The following is a 27,416-nucleotide window of genomic DNA, read 5'->3' on the forward strand; positions in this document are numbered from 1 at the left end:
AGATGAAAATAATAAAAAGAAAATTTGACCCAAACGTGATTCGAACACACAACCTTCTGATCTGGAGTCAGACGTGGTACCGTTGCGCCACCAAGTGCGCTTATAAGGTTGCCCTTCGCACACACGCGGTAGCATGTTTTGCTCGGCCTTGTGTCGATGAAGCAAAGGTAAAGGGACAAGTCATTGTAGAATGACGAAGAAGTAGATAGACAGATGAAAATAATAAAAAAAGAAATTAACACGGACGTGATTCGAACACGCAACCTTCTGATCTGGAGTCTGACGCGCTACTGTGTCGCTTCAGAATCTGCTTAGGGTAGCCGTTCGCACACACGTGGTAGCATGTTTTGCTTGGCCTTCATTCGGTGAAGCACAGGTAAAGAGACAAGTCATTGTAGACAGACAAAAGAGTAGATAGACAGATAGATGAAAATAATAAAAAAGAGAATTTGACCCGCACGCGGTTCGAACACGCCAGCTTCTGATCTGGAGTCGGACGCGCTACCAGTTCGCCACCAAGTCCGCTTAGGGTAGCCGTTCGCACACACGTGGTAGCTTGTTTTGCTTGGCCTTCTGGCGGTGAAGCACAGGTAAAGAGACAAGTCATTGTAGAATGACAAATAAGTAGATAGACAGATAAAAATTACAAAAAAGAGAATTTGACCCAGACGTGATTCGAACATGCATCCTTCTCATCTGGAGTCAGACGTGGTGACGTTGCGCAACCGAGTCCGCCTATAGGGTAGCCCTTCGCACACACGCGGTAGCATGTTTTGCTCGGCCTTCTGTCGATGAAGCACAGGTAAAGAGACAAGTTATTGTAGACCGACAAATAAGTAGATAGGCAGATCGTTGAAAATAATAAAAAAGAGAATTTGACCCAGACGTGTTTCGAACACGCGAACTTCTGATCTGGAGTCAGACGTGCTACTGTGTCGCCACCGAGTCCACTTAGCGCAGCCGTTCGCACACACGCAGTAGCATGTTTTGCTCGGCCTTCTGTCGATGAAGCACAGGTAAAGAGACAAGTCATTGTAGAATGACGAAGAAGTAGATAGACAGATAAAAATAACAAAAAAGAGAATTTGACCCGCACATGGTTCGAACACGCAACCTTCTGATCTGGAGTATGACGCGCTAAAGTTGCGTCACCGAGTCCGCTTGGGGTAGCCGTTCGCACAAACGTGGTAGCATGTTTTGCTCGGCCTTCTGTCGATGAATCCCAAATAAAGGGACAAGTCATTGTAGACAGAAAAACAAGTAGATATTCAGATAGATGAAAATAATAAAAAGAAAATTTGACCCAAACGTGATTCGAACACAAAACCTTCTGATCTGGAGTCAGACGTGGTACCGTTGCGCCACCAAGTCCGCTTATAAGGTTGCCCTTCGCACACACGCGGTAGCATGTTTTGCTCGGCCTTGTGTCGATGAAGCACAGGTAAAGGGACAAGTCATTGTAGACAGACAAGTAAGTAGATAAACAGATAGTTGAAAATAATAAAAAAAATTATTTGACCCAGACGTGATTCGAACACGCAACCATGTGATCTGGAGTCAGACGTGCTACCGTATCGCCACCGACTCCACTTAGTGTAGGCGTTCACACACACGCGGTAGCATGTTTTGCTCGGCCTTCTGTCGATGAAGCACAGGTAAAGAGACAAGTCATTGTATACAGACAAATGAGTAGATAGACAGATGAAAATAATAAAAAAAGAAATTACCACGGACGTGATTCGAACACGCGAACTTCTGATCTGGAGTCAGACGTGCTACTGTGTCGCCACCGAGTCCACTTAGCGCAGCCGTTAGCACACGCGCGGTAGCATGGTTTGCTCGGCCTTCTGTCGATGAAGCACAGGTAAAGAGACAAGTCATTGTGGAATGACGAATAAGTAGATAGACAGATAAAAATAACAAAAAAGAGAATTTGACCCGCACATGATTCGAACACCCAACCTTCTGATCTGGAGTATGACGCGCTAAAGTTGCGCCACCGAGTCCGCTTAGGGTAGTCGTCCACACACACGTGGTAGCATGTTTTGCTCGGCCTTCTATCGATGAAGCACAGGTAAAGAGACAAGTCATTGTAGACTGACAAAGAGTAGATAGACAGATAGATGAAAATAATAAAAAGAGAATTTGACCCGGACGTGATTCGAACACACAACCTTCTGATCTGGAGTCAGCCGTGGTACCGTTGCACCACCGAGTCCGTTTATAGGGTAGCCGTTCGCACACACGCGGTAGCATGTTTTGCTCGGCCTTGAGTCGATGAAGCACAGAAAAAGAGACAAGTGAATGTAGACAGACAAATAGGTAGATAAACAGATAGATGAAAATAATAAAAAAAAATTTGACCCCAACGTAATTCGAACTCGCAACCTTCTGATCTGGAGTCAGACGTGCCACTGTGTCGCCACCACGTCCGTTTAGGGTAGACGTTCACACACACGTGGTAGCATGTTTTGCTCGGCCTTCTGTCGATGAAACACAGGTAAAGAGACTAGTCATTGTAGAATGACGAATAAGTAGATAGACAGTTAAAATAACAAAAAAGAGAATTTGACCCGCACATGGTTCGAACACGCAACCTTCTGATCTGGAGTATGACGCGCTGAAGTTGCGCCACCGAGTCCGCTTAGGGTAGCCGTCCGCACACACGTGGTAGCATGTTTTGCTCGGCCTTCTGTCGATGAAGCAGAGGTAAAGAGACAAGCCATTGTAGACAGACAAATAAGTATATAGACAGATAGTTGAAAATAATAAAAGAAAGAATTTCATCCAGACGTGATTCGAACACGCTTCCTTCTGATCTGGAGTCTGACGCGCTACTGTTGCGCTTCAGAATCTGCTTAGGGTAGCCGTTCGCACACACGTGGTAGCATGTTTTGCTTGGCCTTCATTCGGTGAAGCACAGGTAAAGAGACAAGTCATTGTAGACAGACAAAAGAGTATATAGACAGATAGATGAAAATAATAAAAAAGAGAATTTGACCCGCACGCGGTTCGAACACGCCAGCTTCTGATCTGGAGTCGGACGCGCTACCAGTTCGCCACCAAGTCCACTTAGGGTAGCCGTTACACACACGTGGTAGCATGTTTTGCCTGGCCTTCTGTCGATGAAGCACAGCTAAAGAGACAAGTCATTGTAGACAGACAAATAAGTAGATAGACAGATAGATTAAAATAATAAAAAAGAGAACTTGACCCGGACGTGATTCTAACACGCAACATTCTGATATGGAGTCAGACGTGCTACCGTGTCGCCAACGAGTCCACTTAGTGTAGCCGTTCGCACACACGTGGTAGCTTGTTTTGCTTGGCCTTCTGGCGGTGAAGCACAGGTAAAGAGACAAGTCATTGTAGAATGACAAATAAGTAGATAGACAGATAAAAATTACAAAAAAGAGAATTTGACCCAGACGTGATTCGAACATGCATCCTTCTCATCTGGAGTCAGACGTGGTGACGTTGCGCAACCGAGTCCGCCTATAGGGTAGCCCTTCGCACACACGCGGTAGCATGTTTTGCTCGGCCTTCTGTCGATGAAGCACAGGTAAAGAGACAAGTTATTGTAGACCGACAAATAAGTAGATAGGCAGATCGTTGAAAATATTAAAAAAGAGAATTTGACCCAGACGTGATTCGAACACGCGACCTTCTGATCTGGAGTCAGACGCGCTACCGCGTCGCCACCGAGTCCGTTTAGGGTAGCTATTCACACACACGCGGTAGCATGTTTTGCTTGGCCTGCTGTCGACGAAGCACAGGTAAATAGACAAGTCTTTGTAGACAGACAAAGGAGTAGATAGACAGGTAGATGAAAATATTAAAAGAGAATTCGACTTGGACGTGATTCGAACACTTAACCTTCTCAACGGGAGTCAGACGTGCTACCGTTGCGCCACCGAGTCCGCTTAGGGTAGCCGTTGGCACACACGCTGTAGCATGTTTTGCTCGGCCTTCTGTCGATCAAGCACAGGTAAAGAGACAAGTCATTGTAGACAGTCAAATAAGTAGATAGACAGATAGATGAAAATAATAAAGAAGAGAACTTGACCCGGACGTGGTTCGAACACGCAACCTTCTGATATGGAGTCAGACGTGCTACCGTTTCGCCATCAAGTCCACTTAGTGTAGCCGTTCCCACACACGCCGTAGCATGTTTTGCTCGGCCTTCTGTCGATGAAGCACAGGTATAGAGACAAGTCATTGTAGAATGACAAATAAGTAGATAGACAGATAAAAATAACAAAAAAGAGAATTTGACCCGCACATGGTTCGAACACCCAACCTTCTGATCTGGAGTATGACGCGCTAAAGTTGCGCCACCGAGTCCGCTTAGGGTAGTCGTCCGCACACACGTGGTAGCATGTTTTGCTCGGCCTTCTATCGATGAAGCACAGGTAAAGAGACAAGTCATTGTAGACTGACAAAGAGTAGATAGACAGATAGATGAAAATAATAAAAAGAGAATTTGACCCGGACGTGATTCGAACACACAACCTTCTGATCTGGAGTCAGCCGTGGTACCGTTGCACCACCGAGTCCGTTTATAGGGTAGCCGTTCGCACACACGCGGTAGCATGTTTTTCTCGGCCTTGAGTCGATGAAGCACAGAAAAAGAGACAAGTGAATGTAGACAGACAAATAGGTAGATAAACAGATAGATGAAAATAATAAAAAAAATTTGACCCCAACGTAATTTGAACTCGCAACCTTCTGATCTGGAGTCAGACGTGCCACCGTGTCGCCACCACGTCCGTTTAGGGCAGACGTTCACACACACGTGGTAGCATGTTTTGCTCGGCCTTCTGTCGATGAAGCACAGGTAAAGAGACTAGTCATTGTAGAATGACGAATAAGTAGATAGACAGTTAAAATAACAAAAAAGAGAATTTGACCCGCACATGGTTCGATCACGCAACCTTCTGATCTGGAGTATGACGCGCTAAAGTTGCGCCACCGAGTCCGCTTTGGGTAGCCGTCCGCACACACGTGGTAGCATGTTTTGCTCGGCCTTCTGTCGATGAAGCACAGGTAAAGAGACAAGCCATTGTAGACAGACAAATAAGTATATAGACAGATAGTTGAAAATAATAAAAGAAAGAATTTCATCCAGACGTGATTCGAACACGCTACCTTCTGATCTGGAGTCTGACGCGCTACTGTTGCGCTTCAGAATCTGCTTAGGGTAGCCGTTCGCACACACGTGGTAGCATGTTTTGTTTGGCCTTCATTAGGTGAAGCACAGGTAAAGAGACAAGTCATTGTAGACAGACAAAAGAGTAGATAGACAGATAGATGAAAATAATAAAAAAGAGAATTTGACCCGCACGCGGTTCGAACACGCCAGCTTCTGATCTGGAGTCGGACGCGCCACCAGTTCGCCACCAAGTCCACTTAGGGTAGCCGTTACACACACGTGGTAGCATGTTTTGCCTGGCCTTCTGTCGATGAAGCACAGCTAAAGAGACATGTCATTGTAGACAGACAAATAAGTAGATAGACAGATATATTAAAATAATAAAAAAGAGAACTTGACCCGGACGTGATTCTAACACGCAACATTCTGATATGGAGTCAGACGTGCTACCGTGTCGCCACCGAGTCCACTTAGTGTAGCCGTTCGCACACACGTGGTAGCTTGTTTTGCTTGGCCTTCTGGCGGTGAAGCACAGGTGAAGAGACAAGTCATTGTAGAATGACAAATAAGTAGATAGACAGATAAAAATTACAAAAAAGAGAATTTGACCCAGACGTGATTCGAACATGCATCCTTCTCATCTGGAGTCAGACGTGGTGACGTTGCGCAACCGAGTCCGCCTATAGGGTAGCCCTTCGCACACACGCGGTAGCATGTTTTGCTCGGCCTTCTGTCGATGAAGCACAGGTAAAGAGACAAGTTATTGTAGACCGACAAATAAGTAGATAGGCAGATCGTGGAAAATAATAAAAAAGAGAATTTGACCCAGACGTGATTCGAACACGCGACCTTCTGATCTGGAGTCAGACGCGCTACCGTTGCGCCACCGAGTCCGTTTAGGGTAGCTATTCACACACACGCGGTAGCATGTTTTGCTTGGCCTGCTGTCGACGAAGCACAGGTAAATAGACAAGTCATTGTAGACAGACAAAGGAGTAGATAGACAGGTAGATGAAAATATTAAAAGAGAATTCGACTTGGACGTGATTCGAACACTTAACCTTCTGAACGGGAGTCAGACGTGCTACCGTTGCGCCACCGAGTCCGCTTAGGGTAGCCGTTCGCACACACGCTGTAGCATGTTTTGCTCGGCCTTCTGTCGATGAAGCACAGGTAAAGAGACAAGTCATTGTAGAATGACGAAGAAGTAGATAGACAGATGAAAATAATAAAAAAAGAAATTAACACGGGCGTGATTCGAACACGCGAACTTCTGATCTGGAGTCAGACGTGCTACTGTGTCGCCACCGAGTCCACTTAGCGCAGCCGTTCGCACACACGTGGTAGCATGTTTTGCTCGGCCTTCTGTCGATGAAGCACAGGTAAAGAGACAAGTCATTGTAGAATGACGAATAAGTAGATAGACAGATAAAAATAACAAAAAAGAGAATTTGACCCGTACATGATTGGAACACGCAACCTTCTGATCTGGAGTATGACGCGCTAAAGTTGCGCCACCGAGTCCGCTTAGGGTAGCCGTCCACACACACGTGGTAGCATGTTTTGCTCGGCCTTCTGTCGATGAAGCACAGGTAAAGAGTCAAGTCATTGTAGACAAACAAATAAGTAGATAGACAGATAGGTGAAAATAATAAAAAAGAGGATTTGACCCAGACGCGATTCGAACACGCAACCTTCAGATCTGGAGTCAGACGCGCTACCGTTGCGCCACCGAGTCCGCTTAGGGTAGCCGTTCGCACAAACGTGGTAGCATGTTTTGCTCGGCCTTCTGTCAATGAATCCCAAGTAAAGGAACAAGTCATTGTAGACAGACAAATGAGTAGATATCCAGATAGATAAAAATAATAAAAAGAGAATTTGACCCATACGTGAATCGAACACACAACCTTCTGATCTGGAGTCAGACGTGGTACCGTTGCGCCACCAAGTCCGCTTATAGGGTTGCCCTTCGCACACACGCGGTAGCATGTTTTGCTCGGCCTTCTGTCGATGAAGCACAGGTGAAGAGACAAGTCATTGTAGACAGTCAAATAAGTAGATAGACAGATAGATGAAAATAATAAAGAAGAGAACTTGACCCGGACGTGGTTCGAACACGCAACCTTCTGATATGGAGTCAGACGTGCTACCGTGTCGCCACCGAGTCCACTTAGTGTAGTCGTTTTCACATACGCGGTAGCATGTTTTGCACGGCCTTCTGTCGACGAAGCAAAGGTAAAGGGGCAAGTCATTGTAGAATGACAAATAAGTAGATAAACAGATAGATGAAATTCATAAAAAAAGAATTTGACCCGGACGTGATTCGAACACACAACTTTCTGATCCGGAGTCAGCCGTGGTACCGTTGCACCACCGAGTCCGTTTAGAGGGTAGCCCTTCGCACACACGCGGTAGCATGTTTTCCTCTGCCTTGAGTCGATGAAGCACAGAAAAAGAGACAAGTCAATGTAGACAGACAAATAGGTAGATAAACAGATACATGAAAATAATAAAAAAAATGTGACCCGAACGTAATTCGAACTCGCAACCTTCTGATCTGGAGTCATACGTGCCATCGTGTCGCCACCACGTCCGTTTAGGGTAGACGTTCACACACACGCGATAGCATGTTCTGCTCGGCCTTCTGTCGATGAAGCACAGGTGAAGAGACAACTCATTGTAGACAGACAAATAGGTAGATAGACAGATAGATGAAAATAATAAAAAAAGAGAATTTGACCCGGACGTGATTCGAACACGCAACCTTCTGATCTGGAGTCAGACGTGCTACCGTTTCGCCATCAAGTCCACTTAGTGTAGCCGTTCCCACACACGCCGTAGCATGTTTTGCTCGGCCTTCTGTCGATGAAGCACAGGTAAAGAGACAAGTCATTGTAGAATGACAAATAAGTAGATAGACAGATAAAAATAACAAAAAAAGAGAATTTGACCCGCACATGGTTCGAACACGCAACCTTCTGATCTGGAGTATGACGCGCTAAAGTTGCGCCACCGAGTCCGCTTGTGGTAGCCGTTCGCACAAACGTGGTAGCATGTTTTGCTCGGCCTTCTGTCGATGAATCCCAAATAAAGGGACAAGTCATTGTAGACAGAAAAACAAGTAGATATTCAGATAGATGAAAATAATAAAAAGAAAATTTTACCCAAACGTGATTCGAACACACAACCTTCTGATCTGGAGTCAGACGTGGTACCGTTGCGCCACCAAGTCCGCTTATAGGGTTGCCCTTCGCACACACGCGGTAGCATGTTTTGCTCGGCCTTGTGTCGATGAAGCACAGGTAAAGGGACAAGTCATTGTAGACAGACAAGTAAGTAGATAAACAGATAGTTGAAAATAATAAAAAAAATTATTTGACTTAGACGTGATTCGAACACGCAACCATGTGATCTGGAGTCAGACGTGCTACCGTATCGCCACCGACTCCACTTAGTGTAGGCGTTCGCACACACGCGGTAGCATGTTTTGCTCGGCCTTCTGTCGATGAAGCACAGGTAAAGAGACAAGTCATTGTATACAGACAAATGAGTAGATAGACAGATGAAAATAATAAAAAAAGAAATTAACACGGACGTGATTCGAACACGCGAACTTCTGATCTGGAGTCAGACGTGCTACTGTGTCGCCACCGAGTCCACTTAGCGCAGCCGTTAGCACACGCGCGGTAGCATGGTTTGCTCGGCCTTCTGTCGATGAAGCACAGGTAAAGAGACAAGTCATTGTGGAATGACCAATAAGTAGATAGACAGATAAAAATAACAAAAAAGAGAATTTGACCCGCACATGATTCGAACACCCAACCTTCTGATCTGGAGTATGACGCGCTAAAGTTGCGCCACCGAGTCCGCTTAGGGTAGTCGTCCGCTCACACGTGGTAGCATGTTTTGCTCGGCCTTTTATCGATGAAGCACAGGTAAAGAGACAAGTCATTGTAGACTGACAAAGAGTAGATAGACAGATAGATGAAAATAATAAAAAGAGAATTTGACCCGGACGTGATTCGAACACACAACCTTCTGCTCTGGAGTCAGCCGTGGTACCGTTGCACCACCGAGTCCGTTTATAGGGTAGCCGTTCGCACACACGCGGTAGCATGTTTTGCTCGGCCTTGAGTCGATGAAGCACAGAAAAAGAGACAAGTGAATGTAGACAGACAAATAGGTAGATAAACAGATAGATGAAAATAATAAAAAAAATTTGACCCCAACGTAATTCGAACTCGCAACCTTCTGATCTGGAGTCAGACGTGCCACCGTGTCGCCACCACGTCCATTTAGGGTAGACGTTCACACACACGTGGTAGCATGTTTTGCTCGGCCTTCTGTCGATGAAGCAAAGGTAAAGAAACTAGTCATTGTAGAATGACGAATAAGTAGATAGACAGTTAAAATAACAAAAAAGAATTTGACCCGCACATGGTTCGAACACGCAACCTTCTGATCTGGAGTATGACGCGCTAAAGTTGCGCCACCGAGTCCGCTTAGGGTAGCCGTCCGCACACACGTGGTAGCATGTTTTGCTCGGCCTTCTGTCGAAGAAGCACAGGTAAAGAGACAAGTCATTGTAGACAGACAAATAAGTAGATAAACAGATAGTTGAAAAATAATAAAAAAGAGGATTTGACCCAGACGCGATTCGAACACGCAACATTCAGATCTGGTGTCAGACGCGCTACCGTGGCGCCACCGAGTCCGCTTAGGGTAGCCGTTCGCACACACGCGGTAGCATGGTTTGCTCGGCCTTCTGTCAATGAAGCACAGGTAAAGAGACAAGTCATTGTAGAATGACGAATAAGTAGATAGACAGATAAAAATAACAAAAAAGAGAATTTGACCCGCACATGATTTGAACACGCAACCTTCTGATCTGGAGTATGACGCGCTAAAGTTGCGCCACCGAGTCCGCTTAGGGTGGCCGTTCGCACACATGCGGTAGCAGTTTTGCACGGCCTTCTGTCGACGAAGCACAGGTAAAGAACAAGTCATTGCAGACAGACAAATAAGTAGATAGACTGATAGATGAAAATAATAAAAAGAGAATTTGACCCGGACTTGATTAGAACACGCAACCTTCTGATCTGGAGTCAGACGTGCTAAAGTTGCGCCAGCGAGTCCGCTTAGGGTAGCCGTTCGCACAAACGTGGTAGCATGTTTTGCACGGCCTTATACCGATGAAGCGCAGGTAAAGAGACAAGTCATTGTACGCAGACAAATAAGCGGACAGAAAGATAGATGAAAATAATAAAAAGAGAATTTGACCCAGACGTGATTAGAACACGCAACCTTCTGATCTGGAGTCAGACGTGCTAAAGTTGCGCCAGCGAGTCCGCTTAGGGTAGCCGTTCGCACAAACGTGGTAGCATGTTTTGCACGGCCTTATACCGATGAAGCGCAGGTAAAAAGACAAGTCATTGTACGCAGACAAATAAGCGGACAGACAGATAGATGAAAATAATAAAAAGAGAATTTGACCCAGACGTGATTAGAACACGCAACCTTCTGATCGGGAGTCAGACGCACTACAGTTGCGCCACCGAGTGCGCTTTGGGCAGACGTTCGCACACACGTGGTAGCATGTTTTGCACGGCCTTCTGTCGATGAAGCACAGGTAAAGAGACAAGTCATTGTGGACAGACAAATAAGTAGATAGACAGATAGATGAAAATAATAGAAAAGAGAACTTGACCCGGATGTGATTCGAACACGCAACTTTCTGATCTGGAGTCAGACGTGCTACCGGGTCGCCACCGAGTCCACTTACAGTAGCCATTCGCACACACGCGGTAGCATGTTTTGCTCGCCCTTCCGTCGATGAAGCACAGGTAAAAATACAATTCATTGTAGACAGACAAATAGGTACATAGACAGATAGATAAAAATAATCACAAAGCGAATTTGACCCGGACGTGATTCAAACTCGCAACCTTCTGATCTGGAGTCAGACGTGCCACCGTGTGGCCACCGAGTCCACTTAGTGTAGTCGTTTTCAGACACGTGGTAACATGTTTTGCTCGGATTTGTGTCGATGAAGCACAGGTAAAGGGACAAGTCATTGTAGACAGACAAATAAGTAGGTAGACAGATAGATGAAAATATTAAAAAAGAAAATTTTACCAGGACGTGATTCGAACACGCAACCTTCTGATCTGGATTCAGACGCGCTACCGGTTCACCACAGAGTCCGCTTAGGGTTGCCGTTCGCACACACGTGGTAGAATGTTTTGGTCGGCCTTCTATCGATGAAGCAAAGGTAAAGAGACAAGTCATTGTAGACAGACAGATAAGTATATAGACAGATAGATAAAAATAATAAAAAGAAAATTTTACCCGGACGTGTTTAGAACACGCAACCTTCTGATCTGAAGTCAGACGTGCTAATGTTGCGCCACCGAGTCCGCTTAGGGTAGCCGTTCGCACACACGCGGTAGCATGTTTTGCTCGGCCTTCTGTCGATGAAGCAAAGGTAAAGAGACAAGTCATTGTAGAAAGACAAATAAGTATATAGACAGATAGATGAAAATAATAAAAAAGAGAACTTGACCCCGACGTGATTCGAACACGCAACCTTCTGATATGGAGTGAGACGTGCTACCGTGTCGCCACCGAGTCCACTTAGTGTAGCCGTTTTCAGACACGCGGTAGCATGTTTTGCTCGGCCTTGTGTCGATGAAGCACAGGTAAAGGGACAAGTCATTGTAGGCAGACAAATAAGTAGGTAGACAGATAGATGAAAATAGTGAAAAAGAGAACTTGACGCGGACGTGATTCGGCCACGAGACCTTCTGATCTGGAGTCAGACGTGCTACCGTGTCGCCACCGAGTCCACTTAGTGTAGCCGTTCGCACACATGTGGTAGCATGTTTTGCTTGGCCTTCTGTCGGTGAAGCACAGGTAAAGAGACAAGTCATTGTAGAATGACAAATAAGTAGATAGACAGATAAAAATTACAAAAATGAGAATTTGACCCAGACGTGATTCGAACATGCATCCTTCTCATCTGGAGTCAGACGTGGTGACGTTGCGCGACCGAGTCCGCCTATAGGGTAGCCCTTCGCACACACGCGGTTGCATGTTTTGCTCGGCCTTCTGTCGATGAAGCACAGGTGAAGAGACAAGTCATTGTAGACAGTCAAATAAGTAGATAGACAGATAGATGAAAATAATAAACAAGAGAACTTGACCCGGACGTGGTTCGAACACGCAACCTTCTGATATGGAGTCAGACGTGCTACCGTGTCGCCACCGAGTCCACTTAGTGTAGTCGTTTTCACATACGCGGTAGCATGTTTTGCACGGCCTTCTGTCGACGAAGCAAAGGTAAAGGGGCAAGTCATTGTAGAATGACAAATAATTAGATAAACAGATAGATGAAATTCATAAAAAAAGAAATTAACACGGACGTGATTCGAACACGCGAACTTCTGATCTGGAGTCAGACGTGCTACTGTGTCGCCACCGAGGCCACTTAGCGCAGCCGTTCGCACACACGCAGTAGCATGTTTTGCTCGGCCTTCTGTCGATGAAGCACAGGTAAAGAGACAAGTCATTGTAGAATGACGAAGAAGTAGATAGACAGATAAAAATAACAAAAAAGAGAATTTGACCCGCACATGGTTCGAACACGCAAGCTTCTGATCTGGAGTATGACGCGCTAAAGTTGCGCCGCCGAGTCCGCTTAGGGTAGCCGTTCGCACACACGCGGTAGCATGTTTTGCTCGACCTTCTGTCGATGAAGCACAGGTAAAGAGACAAGTCATTGTAGACAGACAAAAGAGTAGATATACAGATAGATAAAAATAATAAAAAGAGAATTTGACCCGGACGTGATTCGAACACACAACCTTCTGATCTGGAGTCAGCCGTGGTACCGTTGCACCACCGAGTCCGTTTATAGGGTAGCCGTTCGCACACACGATAGCATGTTTTGCTCGGCCTTGAGTCGATGAAGCACAGAAAAAGAGACAAGTGAATGTAGACAGACAAATAGGTAGATAAACAGATAGATGAAAATAATAAAAAAAATTTGACCCCAACGTAATTCGAACTCGCAACCTTCTGATCTGGAGTCAGACGTGCCACCGTGTCGCCACCACGTCCGTTTAGGGTAGACGTTCACACACACGTGGTAGCATGTTTTGCTCGGCCTTCTGTCGATGAAGCAAAGGTAAAGAGACTAGTCATTGTAGAATGACGAATAAGTAGATAGACAGTTAAAATAACAAAAAGGAGAATTTGACCCGCACATGGTTCGAACACGCAACCTTCTGATCTGGAGTATGACGCGCTAAAGTTGCGCCACCGAGTCCGCTTAGGGTAGCCGTCCGCACACACGTGGTAGCATGTTTTGCTCGGCCTTCTGTCGAAGAAGCACAGGTAAAGAGACAAGTCATTGTAGACAGACAAATAAGTAGATAGACAGATAGTTGAAAAATAATAAAAAAGAGGATTTGACCCAGACGCGATTCGAACACGCAACCTTCAGATCTGGTGTCAGACGCGCTACCGTGGCGCCACCGAGTCCGCTTAGGGTAGCCGTTCGCACACACGCGGTAGCATGGTTTGCTCGGCCTTCTGTGAATGAAGCACAGGTAAAGAGACAAGTCATTGTAGAATGGCGAATAAGTAGATAGACAGATAAAAATAACAAAAAAGAGAATTTGACCCGCACATGATTGGAACACGCAACCTTCTGATCTGGAGTATGACGCGCTAAAGTTGCGCCACCGAGTCCGCTTAGGGTGGCCGTTCGCACACATGCGGTAGCAGTTTTGCACGGCCTTCTGTCGACGAAGCACAGGTAAAGAACAAGTCATTGAAGACGGACAAATAAGTAGATAGACAGATAGATGAAAATAACAAAAAGAGAATTTTACACGGACGTGATTAGAACACGCAACTTCTGATCTGGAATCAGACGTGCTAAGGTTTCGCCACCGAGTCCGCTTAGGGTAGCCGTTCGCACACACACGGTAGCATGTTTTGCTCTGCCTTCTGTCGATGAAGCACAGGTAAAGGGACAAGTCATTGCAGACAGACAAATAAGTAGATAGACTGATAGATGAAAATAATAAAAAGAGAATATGACCCGGACGTGATTAGAACACGCAACCTTCTGATCTGGAGTCAGACGTGCTAAAGTTGCGCCAGCGAGTCCGCTTAGGGTAGCCGTTCGCACAAACGTGGTAGCATGTTTTGCACGGCCTTATGTCGATGAAGCACAGGTAAAGAGACAAGTCATTGTACGCAGACAAATAGGCGGACAGACAGATAGATGAAAATAATAAAAAGAGAATTTGACCCAGACGTGATTAGAACACGCAACCTTCTGATCGGGAGTCAGACGCGCTACAGTTGCGCCACCGAGTGCGCTTTGGGCAGACGTTCGCACACACGTGGTAGCATGTTTCGCACGGCCTTCTGTCGATGAAGCACAGGTAAAGAGACAAGTCATTGTGGACAGACAAATAAGTAGATAGACAGATAGATGAAAATAATAGAAAAGAGAACTTGACCCGGATGTGATTCGAACACGCAACTTTCTGATCTGGAGTCAGACGTGCTACCGGGTCGCCACCGAGTCCACTTACAGTAGCCATTCGCACACACGCGGTAGCATGTTTTGCTCGCCCTTCCGTCGATGAAGCACAGGTAAAAATACAATTCATTGTAGACAGACAAATAGGTACATAGACAGATAGATAAAAATAATCACAAAGCGAATTTGACCTGGACGTGATTCAAACTCGCAACCTTCTGATCTGGAGTCAGACGTGCCAGCGTGTGGCCACCGAGTCCACTTAGTGTAGCCGTTTTCAGACACGTGGTAACATGTTTTGCTCGGATTTTTGTCGATGAAGCTCAGGTAAAGGGACAAGTCATTGTAGAAGACAAATAAGTAGGTAGACAGATAGATGAAAATATTAAAAAAGAAAATTTTACCCGGACGTGATTCGAACACGCAACCTTCTGATCTGGAATCAGACGCGCTACCGGTTCGCTACAGAGTCCGCTTAGGGTTGCCGTTCGCACACACGTGGTAGAATGTTTTGGTCGGCCTTCTATCGATGAAGCAAAGGTAAAGAGACAAGTCATTGTAGACAGACAGATAAGTATATAGACAGATAGATAAAAATATTAAAAAGAAAATTTTACCCGGACGTGATTAGAACACGCAACCTTCTGATCTGGAGTCAGACGTGCTAAAGTTGCGCCAGCGAGTCCGCTTAGGGTAGCCGTTCGCACAAACGTGGTAGCATGTTTTGCACGGCCTTATATCGATGAAGCGCAGGTAAAGAGACAAGTCATTGTACGCAGACAAATAAGCGGACAGACAGATAGATGAAAATAATAAAAAGAGAATTTGACCCAGACGTGATTAGAACACGCAACCTTCTGATCGGGAGTCAGACGCGCTACAGTTGCGCCACCGAGTGCGCTTTGGGCAGACGTTCGCACACACGTGGTAGCATGTTTTGCACGGCCTTCTGTCGATGAAGCACAGGTAAAGAGACAAGTCATTGTGGACAGACAAATAAGTAGATAGACAGATAGATGAAAATAATAGAAAAGAGAACTTGACCCGGATGTGATTCGAACACGCAACTTTCTGATCTGGAGTGAGACGTGCTACCGTGTCGCCACCGAGTCCACTTAGTGTAGCCGTTTTCAGACACGCGGTAGCATGTTTTGCTCGGCCTTGTGTCGATGAAGCACAGGTAAAGGGACAAGTCATTGTAGGCAGACAAATAAGTAGGTAGACAGATAGATGAAAATAGTGAAAAAGAGAACTTGACGCGGACGTGATTCGACCACGAGACCTTCTGATCTGGAGTCAGACGTGCTACCGTGTCGCCACCGAGTCCACTTAGTGTAGCCGTTCGCACACATGTGGTAGCATGTTTTGCTTGGCCTTCTGTCGGTGAAGCACAGGTAAAGAGACAAGTCATTGTAGAATGACAAATAAGTAGATAGACAGATAAAAATTACAAAAATGAGAATTTGACCCAGACGTGATTCGAACATGCATCCTTCTCATCTGGAGTCAGACGTGGTGACGTTGCGCAACCGAGTCCGCCTATAGGGTAGCCCTTCGCACACACGCGGTAGCATGTTTTGCTCGGCCTTCTGTCGATGAAGCACAGGTGAAGAGACAAGTCATTGTAGACAGTCAAATAAGTAGATAGACAGATAGATGAAAATAATAAAGAAGAGAACTTGACCCGGACGTGGTTCGAACACGCAACCTTCTGATATGGAGTCAGACGTGCTACCGTGTCGCCACCGAGTCCACTTAGTGTAGTCGTTTTCACATACACGGTAGCATGTTTTGCACGGCCTTCTGTCGACGAAGCAAAGGTAAAGGGGCAAGTCATTACAGAATGACAAATAAGTAGATAAACAAATAGATGAAATTCATAAAAAAGAAATTAACACGGACGTGATTCGAACACGCGAACTTCTGATCTGTAGTCAGACGTGCTACTGTGTCGCCACCGAGGCCACTTAGCGCCGCCGTTCGCACACACGCAGTAGCATGTTTTGCTCGGCCTTCTGTCGATGAAGCACAGGTAAAGAGACAAGTCATTGTAGAATGACGAAGAAGTAGATAGACAGATAAAAATAATAAAAAAGAGAATTTGACCCGCACATGGTTCGAACACGCAACCTTCTGATCTGGAGTATGACGCGCTAAAGTTGCGCCACCGAGTCCGCTTAGGGTAGCCGTCCGCACACACGTGGTAGCATGTTTTGCTCGGCCTTCTGTCGAAGAAGCACAGGTAAAGAGACAAGTCATTGTAGACAGACAAATAAGTAGATAGACAGATAGTTGAAAAATAATAAAAAAGAGGATTTGACCCAGACGCGATTCGAACACACAACCTTCAGATCTGGTGTCAGACGCGCTACCGTGGCGCCACCGAGTCCGCTTAGGGTAGCCGTTCGCACACACGCGGTAGCATGGTTTGCTCGGCCTTCTGTGAATGAAGCACAGGTAAAGAGACAAGTCATTGTAGAATGGCGAATAAGTAGATAGACAGATAAAAATAACAAAAAAGAGAATTTGACCCGCACATGATTCGAACACGCAACCTTCTGATCTGGAGTATGACGCGCTAAAGTTGCGCCACCGAGTCCGCTTAGGGTGGCCGTTCGCACACATGCGGTAGCAGTTTTGCACGGCCTTCTGTCGACGAAGCACAGGTAAAGAACAAGTCATTGTAGACGGACAAATAAGTAGATAGACAGATAGATGAAAATAACAAAAAGAGAATTTTACACGGACGTGATTAGAACACGCAACTTCTGATCTGGAATCAGACGTGCTAAGGTTTCGCCACCGAGTCCGCTTAGGGTAGCCGTTCGCACACACACGGTAGCATGTTTTGCTCTGCCTTCTGTCGATGAAGCACAGGTAAAGGGACAAGTCATTGCAGACAGACAAATAAGTAGATAGACTGATAGATGAAAATAATAAAAAGAGAATTTGACCCGGACGTGATTAGAACACGCAACCTTCTGATCTGGAGTCAGACGTGCTAAAGTTGCGCCAGCGAGTCCGCTTAGGGTAGCCGTTCGCACAAACGTGGTAGCATGTTTTGCACGGCCTTATGTCGATGAAGCACAGGTAAAGAGACAAGTCATTGTACGCAGACAAATAGGCGGACAGACAGATAGATGAAAATAATAAAAAGAGAATTTGACCCAGACGTGATTAGAACACGCAACCTTCTGATCGGGAGTCAGACGCGCTACAGTTGCGCCACCGAGTGCGCTTTGGGCAGACGTTCGCACACACGTGGTAGCATGTTTTGCACGGCCTTCTGTCGATGAAGCACAGGTAAAGAGACAAGTCATTGTGGACAGACAAATAAGTAGATAGACAGATAGATGAAAATAATAGAAAAGAGAACTTGACCCGGATGTGATTCGAACACGCAACTTTCTGATCTGGAGTCAGACGTGCTACCGGGTCGCCACCGAGTCCACTTACAGTAGCCATTCGCACACACGCGGTAGCATGTTTTGCTCGCCCTTCCGTCGATGAAGCACAGGTAAAAATACAATTCATTGTAGACAGACAAATAGGTACATAGACAGATAGATAAAAATAATCACAAAGCGAATTTGACCTGGACGTGATTCAAACTCGCAACCTTCTGATCTGGAGTCAGACGTGCCAGCGTGTGGCCACCGAGTCCACTTAGTGTAGCCGTTTTCAGACACGTGGTAACATGTTTTGCTCGGATTTTTGTCGATGAAGCTCAGGTAAAGGGACAAGTCATTGTAGAAGACAAATAAGTAGGTAGACAGATAGATGAAAATATTAAAAAAGAAAATTTTACCCGGACGTGATTCGAACACGCAACCTTCTGATCTGGAATCAGACGCGCTACCGGTTCGCTACAGAGTCCGCTTAGGGTAGCCGTCCGCACACACGTGGTAGCATGATTTGCTCGGCCTTCTGTCGAAGAAGCACAGGTAAAGAGACAAGTCATTGTAGACAGACAAATAAGTAGATAGACAGATAGTTGAAAAATAATAAAAAAGAGGATTTGACCCAGACGCGATTCGAACACGCAACCTTCAGATCTGGTGTCAGACGCGCTACCGTGGCGCCACCGAGTCCGCTTAGGGTAGCCGTTCGCACACACGCGGTAGCATGGTTTGCTCGGCCTTCTGTGAATGAAGCACAGGTAAAGAGACAAGTCATTGTAGAATGGCGAATAAGTAGATAGACAGATAAAAATAACAAAAAAGAGAATTTGACCCGCACATGATTCGAACACGCAACCTTCTGATCTGGAGTATGACGCGCTAAAGTTGCGCCACCGAGTCCGCTTAGGGTGGCCGTTCGCACACATGCGGTAGCAGTTTTGCACGGCCTTCTGTCGACGAAGCTCAGGTAAAGGGACAAGTCATTGTAGAAGACAAATAAGTAGGTAGACAGATAGATGAAAATATTAAAAAAGAAAATTTTACCCGGACGTGATTCGAACACGCAACCTTCTGATCTGGAATCAGACGCGCTACCGGTTCGCTACAGAGTCCGCTTAGGGTTGCCGTTCGCACACACGTGGTAGAATGTTTTGGTCGGCCTTCTATCGATGAAGCAAAGGTAAAGAGACAAGTCATTGTAGACAGACAGATAAGTATATAGACAGATAGATAAAAATATTAAAAAGAAAATTTTACCCGGACGTGATTAGAACACGCAACCTTCTGATCTGGAGTCAGACGTGCTAAAGTTGCGCCAGCGAGTCCGCTTAGGGTAGCCGTTCGCACAAACGTGGTAGCATGTTTTGCACGGCCTTATATCGATGAAGCGCAGGTGAAGAGACAAGTCATTGTACGCAGACAAATAAGCGGACAGACAGATAGATGAAAATAATAAAAAGAGAATTTGACCCAGACGTGATTAGAACACGCAACCTTCTGATCGGGAGTCAGACGCGCTACAGTTGCGCCACCGAGTGCGCTTTGGGCAGACGTTCGCACACACGTGGTAGCATGTTTTGCACGGCCTTCTGTCGATGAAGCACAGGTAAAGAGACAAGTCATTGTGGGCAGACAAATAAGTAGATAGACAGATAGATGAAAATAATAGAAAAGAGAACTTGACCCGGATGTGATTCGAACACGCAACTTTCTGATCTGGAGTGAGACGTGCTACCGTGTCGCCACCGAGTCCACTTAGTGTAGCCTTTTTCAGACACGCGGTAGCGTGTTTTGCTCGGCCTTGTGTCGATGAAGCACAGGTAAAGGGACAAGTCATTGTAGGCAGACAAATAAGTAGGTAGACAGATAGATGAAAATAGTGAAAAAGAGAACTTGACGCGGACGTGATTCGACCACGAGACCTTCTGATCTGGAGTCAGACGTGCTACCGTGTCGCCACCGAGTCCACTTAGTGTAGCCGTTCGCACACATGTGGTAGCATGTTTTGCTTGGCCTTCTGTCGGTGAAGCACAGGTAAAGAGACAAGTCATTGTAGAATGACAAATAAGTAGATAGACAGATAAAAATTACAAAAATGAGAATTTGACCCAGACGTGATTCGAACATGCATCCTTCTCATCTGGAGTCAGACGTGGTGACGTTGCGCAACCGAGTCCGCCTATAGGGTAGCCCTTCGCACACACGCGGTAGCATGTTTTGCTCGGCCTTCTGTCGATGAAGCACAGGTGAAGAGACAAGTCATTGTAGACAGTCAAATAAGTAGATAGACAGATAGATGAAAATAATAAAGAAGAGAACTTGACCCGGACGTGGTTCGAACACGCAAACTTCTGATCTGGAGTCAGACGTGCTACTGTGTCGCCACCGAGGCCACTTAGCGCCGCCGTTCGCACACACGCAGTAGCATGTTTTGCTCGGCAATCTGTCCATGAAGCACAGGTAAAGAGACAAGTCATTGTAGAATGACGAAGAAGTAGATAGACAGATAAAAATAACAAAAAAGAGAATTTGACCCGCACATGGTTCGAACACGCAAGCTTCTGATCTGGAGTATGACGCGCTAAAGTTGCGCCACCGAGTCCGCTTAGGGTAGCCGTTCGCACACACGCGGTAGCATGCTTTGCTCGACCTTCTGTCGATGAAGCACAGGTAAAGAGACAAGTCATTGTAGACAGACAAAAGAGTAGATATACAGATAGATGAAAATAATAAAAAGAGAATTTGACCCGGACGTGATTCGAACACACAACCTTCTGATCCGGAGTCAGCCGTGGTACCGTTGCACCACCGAGTCCGTTTAGAGGGTAGCCCTTCGCACACACGCGGTAGCATGTTTTGCTCTGCCTTGAGTCGATGAAGCACAGAAAAAGAGACAAGTCAATGTAGACAGACAAATAGGTAGATAAACAGATACATGAAAATAATAAAAAAAAAATTTGACCCGAACGTAATTCGAACTCGCAACCTTCTGATCTGGAGTCATACGTGCCATCGTGTCGCCACCACGTCCGTTTAGGGTAGACGTTCACACACACGCGGTAGCATGTTCTGCTCGGCCTTCTGTCGATGAAGCACAGGTGAAGAGACAAGTCATTGTAGACAGACAAATAGGTAGATAGACAGATAGATGAAAATAATAAAAAAAGAGAATTTGACCCGGACGTGATTCGAACACGCAACCTTCTGATCTGGAGTCAGACGTGCTACCGTTTCGCCATCAAGTCCACTTAGTGTAGCCGTTCCCACACACGCCGTAGCATGTTTTGCTCGGCCTTCTGTCGATGAAGCACAGGTAAAGAGACAGGTCATTGTAGAATGACGAATAAGTAGATAGACAGATAAAAATAACAAAAAAGAGAATTTGACCTGCACATGATTCGAACACGCAACCTTCTGATCTGGAGTATGACGCGCTAAAGTTGCGCCACCGAGTCCGCTTAGGGTAGCCGTCCGCACACACGTGGTAGCATGTTTTGCTCGGCCTTCTGTCGATGAAGCACAGGTATAGAGACAAGTCATTGTAGACAGACAAATAAGTAGATAGACAGATAGTTGAAAATAATAAAAAAGAGGATTTGACACAGACCCGATTCGAACACGCAAACTTCAGATCTGGTGTCAGACGCGCTACCATTGCGCCACCGAGTCCGCTTAGGGTAGCCGTTCGCACTAACGTGGTAGCATGTTTTGCTCGGCCTTCTGTCGATGAATCCCAAATAAAGGGACAAGTTATTGTAGATAGACAAATAGGTAGATATCCAGATAGATAAAAATAATAAAAAGAGAATTTGAACCAAACGTGATTCGAACACACAACCTTCTGATCTGGAGTCAGACGTGGTACCGTTGCGCCACCAAGTCCGCTTATAGGGTTGCCCTTCGCACACACGCGGTAGCAAGTTTTGCTCGGCCTTCTGTCGATGAAGCACAGGTGAAGAGACAAGTCATTGTAGACAGACAAATAGGTAGATAAACAGATAGATGAAAATAATAAAAAAGAGAATTTGACCGAACGTAATTCGAACACGCAACCTTCTGATCTGGAGTCAGACGGGCTACCGTTGCGCCACCGAGTCCATTTAGGGTGGCCGTTCGCACACATGCGGTAGCAGTTTTGCACGGCCTTCTGTCGACGAAGCACAGGTTAAGAACAAGTCATTGTAGACGGACAAATAAGTAGATAGACAGATAGATGAAAATAACAAAAAGAGAATTTTACACGGACGTGATTAGAACACGCAACTTCTGATATGGAGTCAGACGTGCTAAGGTTGCGCCACCGAGTCCGCTTAGGGTAGCCGTTTGCACACACGCAGTAGCATGTTTTGCACGGCCTTCTCTCGACGAAGCACAGGTAAAAGAACAAATCATTGTAGAAGGACAAATAAGTAGATAGACAGGTAGATGAAAATAATAAAAGAGAATTTGACACGGACGTGATTAGAACACGCAACCTTCTGATCTGGAGTCAGACGTGCTAAAGTTACCCCACCGAGTCCGCTTAGGGTAGCCGTTCGCACACACGCGGTAGCATGTTTTGCTCGGCCTTCTGTCGATGTAGCACAGGTAAAGGGACAAGTCATTGCAGACAGACAAATAAGTAGATAGACAGATAGATGAAAATAATAAAAAGAGAATTTGACCCGGACGTGATTAGAACACGCAACCTTCTGATCTGGAGTCAGACGTGCTAAAGTTGCGCCAGCGACTCCGCTTAGGGTAGCCGTTCGCACAAACGTGGTAGCATGTTTTGCACGGCCTTATGTCGATGAAGCATAGGTAAAGAGACAAGTCATTGTGGGCAGACAAATAAGTGGACATACAGATAGATGAAAATAATAAAAAGAGAATTTGACCCAGAAGTGATTAGCACACGCAACCTTCTGATCGGGAGTCAGACGCGCTACAGTTGCGCCACCGAGGGCGCTTTGGGCAGACGTTCGCACACACGTGGTAGCATGTTTTGCACGGCCTTCTGTCGATGAAGCACAGGTAAAGGGACAAGTCATTATGGACAGAAAAATAAGTAGATAGACAGATAGATGAAAATAATAAAAAAGAGAACTTGACCCGGACATGTTTCAAACACGCAACCTTCTGATATGGAGTCAGACGTGCTACCATGTCGCCAACGAGTCCACTTAGTGTAGCCGTTTTCAGACACGCGGTAGCATGTTCTGCCCGGCTTTGTGTCGATGAAGCACAGGTAAAGGGCAAGTCATTGTACACAGACAAATAAGTAGGTAGACAGATAGATGAAAATAGTGAAAAAGAGAACTTGTCGCGGACGTGATTCGACCACGAGACCTTCTCATCTGGAGTCAGACGTGCTACCGTGTCGCCACCGAATCCACTCAGTGTAGCCGTTCGTACACACGTGGTAGCATGTTTTGCTTGGCCTTCTGTCTGTGAAGCACAGGTGAAGAGACAAGTCATCGTAGAATGACAAATAAGAGAATAGACAGATAAAAATTACAAAAAAGAGAATTTGACCCAGACGTGATTCGAACATGCATCCTTCTCATCTGGAGTCAGACGTGGTGACGTTGCGCAACCGAGTCCGCCTATAGGGTAGCCCTTCGCACACTCGCAGTAGCATGTTTAGCTCGGCCTTCTGTCGATGAAGCACAGGTAAAGGGACAAGTCATTGTAGACAGACAAATAAGTAGATAGACAGATAGATGAAAATAATAAAAAAAGAACTTAACACGGACGTGATTAGAACACGCAACCTTCTGATCTGGAGTCAGACGTGCTAAAGTTGCGCCACCGAGTCCGCTTAGGGTAGCCGTTCGCACACACGCGGTAGCATGTTTTGCTCGGCCTTCTGTCGATGAAGCAAAGGTAAAGAGACAAGTCATTGTAGACAGACAAATAAGTAGAGAGACAGATAGTTGAAAATAATAAAAGAAACAATTTCACCCAGACGTGATTCGAACACGCTACCTTCTGATCTGGAGTCTGACGCGCTACGGTTGCGCCTCAGAATCTGCTTAGGGCAGCCGTTGCACACACGCGGTAGCATGTTTTGCCTGGCCTTCTGTCGATGAAGCACAGCTAAAGAGACAAGTCATTGTAGACAGACAAATAAGTAGATAGACAGATAGATGAAAATAATAAAAAAAAGAAATTAACACGGACGTGATTCGAACACGCGAACTTCTGATCTGGAGTCAGACGTGCTACTGTGTCGCCACCGAGTCCACTTAGCGCAGCCGTTCGCACCCACGCGGTAGCATGTTTTGCTCGGCCTTCTGTCGATGAGGCACAGGTAAAGAGACAAGTCAGTGTAGAATGACGAATAAGTAGATAGACGGATAACAATAACAAAAAAGAGAATTAGACCCGCACATGATTCGAACACGCAACCTTCTGATCTGGAGTATGACGCGCTAAAGTTGCGCCACCGAGTCCGCTTAGGGTAGCCGTTCGCACACACGCGGTAGCATGTTTTGCTCGGCCTTTTGTCGATGAAGCACAGTTAAAGAGACAAGTTATTGTAGACCGGCAAATAAGTAGATAGACAGATAGTTGAAAATAATAAAAAAGAGAATTTGACCATGACGTGATTCGAACACGCAACCTTCTGATCTGGAGTCAGACGCGCTACCGTTGCGCCACCGAGTCCCCTTGGGGTAGTCGTTCGCATAAACGTGGTAGCATGTTTTGCTCGGCCTTCTGTAGATGAATCCCAAATAAAGGGACAAGTCATTGTAGACAGACAAATAAGTAGATATTAGGATAGATGAAAATAATAAAAAGAAAGTTTGACCCAAACGTGATTCGAACACACAACCTTCTGATCTGGAGTCAGACGTGGTACCGTTGCGCCACCAAATCCGCTTATAGGGTTGCCCTTCGCACACACGCGGTAGCATGTTTTGCTCGGCCTTGTGTCGATGAAGCACAGGTTAAGAGACAAGTCATTGTAGACAGACAAATAAGTAGATAGACAGATGAAAATAATAAAAAAGAGAATTTGACCCGCACGTCATTCGAACACGCAACTTTCTGATCTGGTGTCAGACGCGCTACCGGTTCGCCACAGTCCGCTTAGAGTAGGCGTTCGCACACACGTGGTAGAATGTTTCGTCGGCCTTCTATCGATGAAGCCAAGGTAAAGAGAGAAGTCACTGTAGACAGACAAATAAGTATATAGACAGATAGATGAAAATAATAAAAAAGAGAATTTGACCCGAACGTGATTTGTACACGCAACCTTCTGATCTGGAGTCAGACGCGCTACCGTTGCGCCACCGAGTCCGTTTAGGGTAGCCATTCACACACACGTGGTAGCATATTTTGCACGGCCTTCAGTCGAGAAAGCACAGGTAAAGAGACAAGTCATTGTAGACAGACAAATAAGTAGATAGACAGATAGGAGAAAATAATAAAAGAAAGAATTTCACCCAGACGTGATTCGAACACGCAACCTTCTGAACTGTAGTCTGACGCGCTACCGTTGCGCCTCAGAGTCCGCTTAGAGTAGCCGTTCGCACACACGTGTTAGCATGTTTTGCTTGGCCTGCTGTCGATGAAGCACAGGTAAATAGACAAGTCATTGTAGACAGACAAAAGAGTAGATTGACAGATAGATGAAAATAATAAAAAGAATTTGACTTGGACGTGATTCGAACACCTAACCTTCTGATCTGGAGTCAGACACGCTACCGGTGCGCCACCCAGTCCGCTTACAGTAGCCGCTCGCACAAACGTGGTAGCATGTTTTGCTCAGCCTTTTGTCGATGAATCCCAAGTAAAGGGACAAGTCATTGTAGACAGACAAATAAGTAGATATCCAGATAGATAAAAATAATAAAAAGAGAATTTGACCCAAACGTGATTCGAACACACAAACTTCTGATCTGGAGTCAGACGTGGTACCGTTGTGCCACCAAGTCCGCCTATAGGGTTGCCCTTCGCATACACGCGGTAGCATGTTTTGCTCGGCCTTCTGTCGATGAAGCACAGGTGAAGAGGCAAGTCATTGTAGACAGACAAATAAGTAGATAGACATATAGATGAAAATAATAAAAAAATTATTTGACCCAGACGTGATTCGAACACGCAACCATGTGATCTGGAGTCAGACGTGCTACCGTGTCGCCACCGAGTCCACTTAGTGTAGCCGTTTTCACACACGCGGTAGCATGTTATGATCAGCCTTGTGTCGATGAAACACAGGTAAAGGGACAAGTCATTGTAGAAAGACAAATAAGTAGATAGACAGATAGTGGAAAATAATAAAAGAAAAAATTTCACCCAGACGTGATTCGAACACGCAACCTTCTGATCTGGAGTCTGACGTGCTACCGTTGCGCCTCAGAGTCCATTTAGGGTGGCCGTTCGCACACACGTGGTAGCATGTTTTGCTCGGCCTTCTGTCGATGAAGCACAGGTAAAGACACAAGTCATTGTAGAATCACGAATAAGTAGATAGACAGATAAAAATAACAAAAAAGAGAATTCGACCCGCACATGATTCGAACACGCAACCTTCTGATCTGGAGTATGACGCGCTAAAGTTGCGCCACCGAGTACGCTTAGGGTAGCCGTCCGCACACACGTGGTAGCATGTTTTGCTCGGCCTTCTGTCGATGAAGCACAGGTAAAGAGACAAGTCATCGTAGACAGACAAATAAGTAGATAGACAGATAGTTGAAAATAAAAAAAAGAGGATTTGACCCAGACGCGATTCGAACACGCAACCTTCAGATCTGGAGTCAGACGCGCTACCGTTGCGCCACCGAGTCCGCTTTGGGTAGCCGTTCGCACAAACGTGGTAGCATGTTTTGCTCGGCCTTCTGTCGATGAATCCCAAGTAAAGAGACAAGTCATTGTAGACAGACAAAAGAGTAGATAGACAGATAGATGAAAATAATAAAAAGAGAATTTGACCCCGATGTGATTCGAACACACAACCTTCTGATATGGAGTCAGCCGTGGTACCGTTGCACCACCGAGTCCGTTTATAGGGTAGCCCTTCGCACACACGCGGTAGCATGTTTTGCTCGGCCTTGAGTCGATGAAGCACAGAAAAAGAGACAAGTAAATGTAGACAGACAAATAGGTAGATAAACAGATAGATGAAAATAATAAAAAAAATTTGACCCGAACGTAATTCGAACTCGCAACCTTCTCATCTGGAGTCAGACATGCCACCGTGTCGCCACCACGTCCGTTTAGGGTAGACGTTCACACACACGTGGTAGCATGTTTTGCTCGGCCTTCTGTCGATGAAGCACAGCTAAAGAGAAGAGTCATTGTAGACAGACAAATAGGTAGA

At 45.8% G+C, this 27,416-nt stretch overlaps 10 non-coding genes across 10 annotated transcripts; all 10 read right to left on the bottom strand.

Annotated features, from left to right (window-relative positions):
• Nucleotides 1-2,146: 2,146 nt before the first annotated feature.
• TRNAW-CCA (transfer RNA tryptophan (anticodon CCA)) lies at nt 2,147-2,218 on the bottom strand. Its single transcript has one exon. It is a non-coding gene; the product is annotated as a tRNA-Trp (tRNA).
• Nucleotides 2,219-3,636: 1,418 nt separating this feature from the next.
• Nucleotides 3,637-3,708, bottom strand: TRNAW-CCA (transfer RNA tryptophan (anticodon CCA)). The gene has a single exon. It is a non-coding gene; the product is annotated as a tRNA-Trp (tRNA).
• A 776-nt stretch (nt 3,709-4,484) lies between these two features.
• TRNAW-CCA (transfer RNA tryptophan (anticodon CCA)) lies at nt 4,485-4,556 on the bottom strand. Its single transcript has one exon. It is a non-coding gene; the product is annotated as a tRNA-Trp (tRNA).
• Nucleotides 4,557-5,973: 1,417 nt separating this feature from the next.
• Nucleotides 5,974-6,045, bottom strand: TRNAW-CCA (transfer RNA tryptophan (anticodon CCA)). Its single transcript has one exon. It is a non-coding gene; the product is annotated as a tRNA-Trp (tRNA).
• Nucleotides 6,046-6,818: 773 nt separating this feature from the next.
• On the bottom strand, nt 6,819-6,890 carry TRNAW-CCA (transfer RNA tryptophan (anticodon CCA)). The gene has a single exon. It is a non-coding gene; the product is annotated as a tRNA-Trp (tRNA).
• Nucleotides 6,891-12,986: 6,096 nt separating this feature from the next.
• On the bottom strand, nt 12,987-13,058 carry TRNAW-CCA (transfer RNA tryptophan (anticodon CCA)). Its single transcript has one exon. It is a non-coding gene; the product is annotated as a tRNA-Trp (tRNA).
• A 7,794-nt stretch (nt 13,059-20,852) lies between these two features.
• TRNAR-CCG (transfer RNA arginine (anticodon CCG)) lies at nt 20,853-20,924 on the bottom strand. Its single transcript has one exon. It is a non-coding gene; the product is annotated as a tRNA-Arg (tRNA).
• Nucleotides 20,925-24,685: 3,761 nt separating this feature from the next.
• TRNAW-CCA (transfer RNA tryptophan (anticodon CCA)) lies at nt 24,686-24,757 on the bottom strand. Its single transcript has one exon. It is a non-coding gene; the product is annotated as a tRNA-Trp (tRNA).
• A 564-nt stretch (nt 24,758-25,321) lies between these two features.
• Nucleotides 25,322-25,393, bottom strand: TRNAW-CCA (transfer RNA tryptophan (anticodon CCA)). Its single transcript has one exon. It is a non-coding gene; the product is annotated as a tRNA-Trp (tRNA).
• Nucleotides 25,394-26,811: 1,418 nt separating this feature from the next.
• Nucleotides 26,812-26,883, bottom strand: TRNAW-CCA (transfer RNA tryptophan (anticodon CCA)). Its single transcript has one exon. It is a non-coding gene; the product is annotated as a tRNA-Trp (tRNA).
• Nucleotides 26,884-27,416: the final 533 nt, after the last annotated feature.

This window comes from Rhipicephalus microplus, chromosome 5 (assembly GCF_043290135.1).
Source record: "Rhipicephalus microplus isolate Deutch F79 chromosome 5, USDA_Rmic, whole genome shotgun sequence".
In the NCBI taxonomy this organism is placed as follows: domain Eukaryota; kingdom Metazoa; phylum Arthropoda; class Arachnida; order Ixodida; family Ixodidae; genus Rhipicephalus; species Rhipicephalus microplus.